Raw genomic sequence first — 6,722 nt, 5'->3', positions numbered from 1 at the left:
TCTCTTTCATTTCCTCTGAAATCTCTTCATCATCATCTGGTTTCCATTCACATTCTTCCTCTGTGGGTTCATAAACTGCATTGATGATTTCACTTCTCTTATCAAAAAGTGGCTGGTAAAGAACAGCATACTTTCTTTCAAGAGCATGAACCTCTTCATAGAACTTGGCTTCTATCTGTGCACATTTCACCTGAAGATTTTTGAGGGCATTCACATGTCGCTTAACTACTTTTGGCAAGCTTTCAATGTATCCAGTTGATGTTCCCACTAAACCATCCAATCTTTCTTGAAGAGCTGCAAGAATCTGAGGATTCTGCATCATCTGAACAGTCAACTGACGAGCTTTGCTGTTTGCATCTTCACCAGTTTCTTCTTCCTCCACTTCTTCCAACAAGATATCTTGTTGGTCAAGTTCAGCTTCTTTGTTGTCAATGTCCGCCATGTTGTAAGACTTCTGAATATTTGAGATCCGCGGCTGCTGCAGGGACCAAGCGGCCGGAGCTGCGCAGGCTGTGACTCAGGGCGGCGGCAGCGGTGGCGGGAGGAGATGAAGGACTTCTCTGAGTGTTTTTGAATAAAATATTCTTTTGGATACATATTTGAAAAAAAACAAAAAAACCAGATGAAGTTCTCATATCTCAAATATACAGAGAAGTTTGTCAAAGTTATAAGAATATGAATCATTCCTCCCATTGATAAATAAATGGTCAAAGGACATGAAGAGGCAGTTTTTCAACAAAGAAATTAAAACCATAGAGGCATAAAAATACATAAATCATAAATACTCTAAATCATTACTGATTAAAGAAATGAAAATTAAAACAACTTTAAGATACCATCTCATACCTTTCAGATTGGCTAAAATGTTACCATGTTTCCCCAATAATAAGACCTATCCCGAAAATAAGCCCTCCCCTTACTGTGTAAGATTCCTCTAAAATAAGCCCTCCCCCGAAAATAAGCCCTATTGAGATTGCTACTGTAGTGAAGGTGGTCCCCTGCGCTACACGCTACATTACGGTACCCTCTGTATGCACCGTCCCCCCCCCCGGGTGAAACGCATGCCGCACTCCGAGCTGCATCCAATCAGAACTGCAGCAGTGAGCGCGTCATCCTGTTCTTCCCCAGTGATTTGCTTGTTGGCACCATTGAGAGCAGTGCCGCAGAGGAGAGCTGAGGCAGGACAACATAAGCCCTCCCCTGAAAATAAGCCCTCTGGTGTTTTTCTTTCCAAAAAAATTAATAAGACAGTGTCTTATTATCAGGGAAACACGGTAGAAGGGGGAAATGACAAATGTTGGAGGGGATATGGAAAAATTGGGACATTAATACACTGTTGGTGGAATTGTGAACTGATCAATCATGTTAGAGAGCAGTCTGAAATTATGCCCAAAGAGTTACAAAGCTGTATATACCCTTTGACCCAGATCTGTTTCCCAAGGTGATCAGGGAAAAAGAAAAAGAATTTATATGTTATAAAATACTTTTATCAGCTTTCTTTGTGGTGGCAGAGAACTGGAAATTGAGGGGAATAGCTAAACAAGTTGTGGTCGGGGTGGCTAAATGGTGCAGTGAATAGAGTACAGGCCCTGGAGTCAGGAGGACTTGAGTTCTAATCTGACCTCAGACACAACACAAAAACTAGCCATGTGACCTTGGACAAGTCACTTAACCCCAATTGCCCTACCTTCCCCCCTCCAAGAAAAGTAAAAAGAAACAAGTGATAGAATACTACTACACTGTAAGAAATGATAATCTGGTTCATTTTAGAAAAACATGGAAAGACTTGCATAAAATAATGAAAAGTGAAGTGAGCAGAACCAAGAGAACATTGTATATAGTAATATCAATATTGCCCAAAGAATAATTGTGAACGACCATGTTATTCTTAGTACTATAAATACTGAAATCAACTATAAAGGACCTATGAAGGAAGATGTTACGTACCTCCAGAGAAAGAACTGATAAATAGAACTACACATAGTATGGTTTTACATGTATTTGTAAATCTGTCAAATGGTGGCCTTCTCTAGTGCAGGGTGGGGATGGAGGAAGGGAGACAGTTCAGAACTTAAAATGTACCAAAATAAATACAGAGAAAAATTTTTTTTAAAGATTTCTTTATGTCCACCATAATGTTGAAAAAAATAAGGTACTTTGAAAATTATAAAGTACTACACAAATGTAAATCTGTGTTGATCTATTGAAAGAGAGGTGATGCCCAGCCTCTTTGTAGCAAATTAACTAGAAAAGGGCCTTTGAACAAATTAAATAACGAAGGAACTATCATATTCCTAAATCCTGTATTGTTTTTCATATTCTTTTGCTTTGATGATGACTTGGGAATTTAAATGGGTCCTATCAGATACCTCGAATGCTTCACATGAAAGTTACTACAGTATTGTAGCTTATGTGGCAGCCAAAGAATTCTAAGGTTGGCCAGGAACTGGAAACTAGACAAACTTGGGAAGGTCTCAGCCTTGGGCAACAGGAAGAAGTCTAGACAACTAGGCAGAATATCTGGAAATTTATCAGCAGATAATTAGTGAAGACCCAGACAGGTATCATCATCAGGGAAGTTCAACCTTGGGTGGTCTGTAGAAGCCTGTTGGCAGATGAGTTGCAGAAGTACAAGAAAGCAAGCAATTAGGACTGACAATTTAAGAAACAGACAGGTCTCTTGCTAGATGAGCAGAAGACCGGCATTTGAGATATTTAGTCGTAGGTAAGGAGCAGAGGTTTGTCAACAGTCAGGGCCTAGGATTTAGGGGCATTATTCCTGTCTTGTGGGAGATAGAGGAAAGGGACCAACAGAAGCAAGGCAGAGCCCCAAGCTCAGATGCACTAATGTACTAAGTAGCTCACCAAGAAAGAGGCTTGGATTTGAGAGTATGGAATAGGAGCTGCAAGTCGGGGGTGGGAGAGGGAAGCTGGGGAAGAGGGAAGCAAGAGAGATAAGAAGGTAGATACAAACAGGAGTTTGATTACAAAGAACAAGGCAATATCCAATTACTAGAACCAGGGCATGATGTCAAAGAGGAACCAGCAAAAAGGCACACAGATATGATAATGAGCTTCAGGATCCTTGGTCCTAGAGCCTAGAACAGAGTTAAATATAGAAGCAGGGAACTGAAACCCATTGGTTAAAACTATTTGCAAAAGTGAAGAGAGAAATTAGGAGCTGAATGGTATGCAACTGCAATACTATCTCTGTGTATTTTTGTTGTTATCCAATAATTTCAATCACCTCCAACTCTTTGTAACCCCATTTGCGATTTTCTTGGCCAAGACACTAGAGTGTTTTGCTGTTTCCTTCTCCAACTAATTTTCCAGATGAGGAAACTGAGGCAAATAGGGTTAAGTGACACCCAGAGTCATACAGCTCTGTGTATTTTACTCTTTGGCAAAATAGGTGGGGAGATAATAAAGTAACTACTCCTTGGAATAAGCAAAGACAACAAAAGATTCCTCACACCTATTAATACAGATTCAGTTGAGTTTATAAATTCTTCTTTTAAAATGCAAACTTCTCATGGAATCAGAAGGGATAATAAGTTGCATTATTACTTTTTAAAATAATTAACTGTTGTTTCTGAACTTAAATACCATAAAGAATATTTCCATATATACAACAGAATGCAAAAAAAAAGGAGATTGTATATGAAAACTATGGATCTGTATTTCATATCATTTGCTTTTCTAAGAGTATATGGAAATTCCATGTTACTTTCATTTTTTTTTAAGCAACCGGGGTTAAGTAACTTGCTCAAGGTTACACGGCCAGTTATTTCTAGGTGTGGTGCTGAGTGTCTGAGCCCGGGACTCGATCTCCAGGTCTTCTCAACACTGGAGCCGGTGCTCTTACTCGCTGTGCTACCTGGCCGCCCCTCCCCCCCATGTTACTTTTAAAACTATCCTGCTTAAATGTGCTTCCATCTGTCCCTTCCTGTTTATTTTATGGCCCTCTTTTTAATTTAGTTTGATTTTAATATTTTATTTTTTCAATTACATGTAAAAGCAATTTTTAACTTTTTTTTTAATTTTGAGTTCCAAATTTTCTCTCCTCTTCCTTCCCTACCCTCCCCCCTCCTAGAGAAGGCAAGCAATTTGATATTTCCATATTAGTCATGCTGTTAAAAAAAAAAAAACTGGCCAGAAGAAAAAATCCCAAGAAAAATTAAGTTAAAAGTGGTATGCTCCTATCTGCATTCAGACTCCATCAGTTCTTTCTTTGGAGGTGGATAGAATTTTTCATCATAAGTCTTTTGAAATTGTCTTAGATCATTGTATTGCCAAGAATGAACAAATCATCTGTAGTTGATTATTGTGCCTATTATTATTGTACTATCAATAATATATATTGATAGTATGCTGCTATGTACAATGTTCTTCTGGTTCTGCTCATTTCACTTTGCATCAGTTCATATAAGTCAAATTTTCAGGTTTTTTTCTGAAAAAGCTCTTGTCATTTTGTATAGCACAATACTATTCCACCACATGTACCACAACTTGTTTAGCCATTCCCCAATTAATGGCATCCCCTCAATTTCCACTTCTTTGCCACCACAAAAAGAGCTTCTATAAATATTTTTGTACATATAGGTCCTTTTCTCTTCTTTTTAAAAATGTCTTTGGATGCAGACCTAGAAGTGGTATTGCTGGATCAAAGGGTATGCATAGTATTATAGTACTTTGGGCATAGTTCCAAATTGTTCTGCAGAATGATTGGATCAGTTCACGTAATAGTAATGTAATTTGAAGATCCCTTTGTATTGGCAAACACTTAGCACCTTGTTTCAAGTGTGATTGTGTCCAGTATTCGAATCCAGAACTTGTGAATCCCACAGAGGGAGGAACTTCCTATTGTAATAGGAAGGAGTGAAACAGGGTGGAGCTAATTAATACCTTATATAACGAAAAGCCCAAGCTGAGAGAGGCCAGAATTTTTCTCACCTAGTACCTGGAGACCGGGCTACTACTGCTGGACTGAGTTCTGAACTGAGAATTGAGAAGAACTGAGAAAACTGAGAACTGAGATCGCTTCTTGGAGCAAGCCGCATGGAGGTTGAGGAGGAGAGGCCAGAAGGTGATTTTGATTTTGAGAACAGAGCTTCTGGTTTTGCTTCTGGGAACTTCAAATCCAGCCTCAGACACTTAACATACACAAACAAAAATACTAGCCCTGTGACTTTGGGCAAGTCACTTAACCCCAATAGCCTTACCTTCCCTTCAAAAAAAAAAAAAGAGGGGATTATTCTGCTTGCCCCCATAGAGCAGAACAAGGAGCAGGGCATGAAAGCTGCAAAAAAGCAAATTTAGGTTTGATATTAGGGAAAACTTCCTAACAATTAGAGCTATCTAAAAAGTGGAAAGAACAGACTCACGACCTAATGGATTTCCTCTCATGGAAGATATTTTTTAAAAACAGGTTTTTATTGCTGCCTTTTTAAAAAAACATTGCCACAGGTTTCCCCCCAAAGGCAACTAGATTGCACAGTGGGCCCAGAGTTAGGAAGATCTGTGTTCAGCTAGTATTTACTAGCTGTGTGACTGGGCAAGTTACTTAACTTTATTTTTTTTGGCCTTTTGGAGTGTAATTGGGGTTAAGTAACTTGCCCAAGGTTACGTGGCTAGTTTTTTTTGTGTGTGTGTGGATGTTAAGTGTCTGAGGCCAGAACCAAACTTGGGTCCTCCTGACTCCGGGGGCTGGAGCTTTACTCACTGCGCCACCTAGCCGCCCCAAGTTACTTAACTTCTATCTACCTCAGTTTTCTCATCTGTAAAGTGTAAATAACAGTGCTAAAAGTACAGTAAAATTTCTCAGAAACAGAAGTTACAGTAGTGACCTCTAAGCACTTCATTGGGCAGGTAGGTGGCACAATAGATAGAACACCAAGCCTGGAGTCAGGAAGACTTATCTTCTTGAGTTCAAATCTCGACCAGTATCTACTAGCTGTGTGACCCTGAGCAAGTTACTTAACCCCTGCTTATCTCAGTCTCCTCATCTCTAAAATGGGCTGGAGGAGGAAATGGCAAAACCACTCCAGTATCTTTGCCAAGAAAAGCCCAGATGGGGTCATGAACCCCAGATGGGGGCATGACTGAAACGACTAAGCAATAACAACACTTCCATAAACCATCACCATTCTGGTGACAGTAAAGGGTCCCTTATACACGGAACACAGCCCTCACAGGCTTGTTGTAAGGTTGTTGTGAGGATCAAATGAAATATATTTGTAAAGTACTCAGCATGTGTGGCCCATAACAGGTGCTCAATAAATGCTTACTCCCTTCACTTTCCCCTTCTCCTAGAGAAGTGTCCCATATAACAGCATTTTTTAAGATAAAAAAGCAGAAAAAAATTAATACATTGAAAAAGGCTGAAAGTGTATGCCATGTAGACTTCCCACCTCTGTGGAGGGGAGGGGAGATGGGGGAGGAAGTGAGAGCATCTTCTCCTATCTTTTCTTTTGAACTATGCTTGTTCTTTACAACTTTGCAGCATTCACTTTCTTTTCTATGTAGTTCTGTTTACATTGTTGTAATCGCTCTATTATTGTTTTCTTGTCTGTAATGGCTCCATTCCACATCAGTAATGTGTAGCTCTTTCCATGCTTCTCTCTATTCACCACATTCTTTTCTTACAACACAGAAACTTTCCATTTCATTCATACCATAGTTTGTTTAGTCATTCTCCAATTGATAGGCATCTATTTTGTTTC

The sequence above is a fragment of the Petaurus breviceps genome, unplaced genomic scaffold (assembly GCF_028583685.1).
Source record: "Petaurus breviceps papuanus isolate PSGF00001 unplaced genomic scaffold, PetGlider_PUasm1.0 91133, whole genome shotgun sequence".
NCBI classification, from domain to species: domain Eukaryota; kingdom Metazoa; phylum Chordata; class Mammalia; order Diprotodontia; family Petauridae; genus Petaurus; species Petaurus breviceps.
This window is presented reverse-complemented; position numbering follows the sequence as displayed.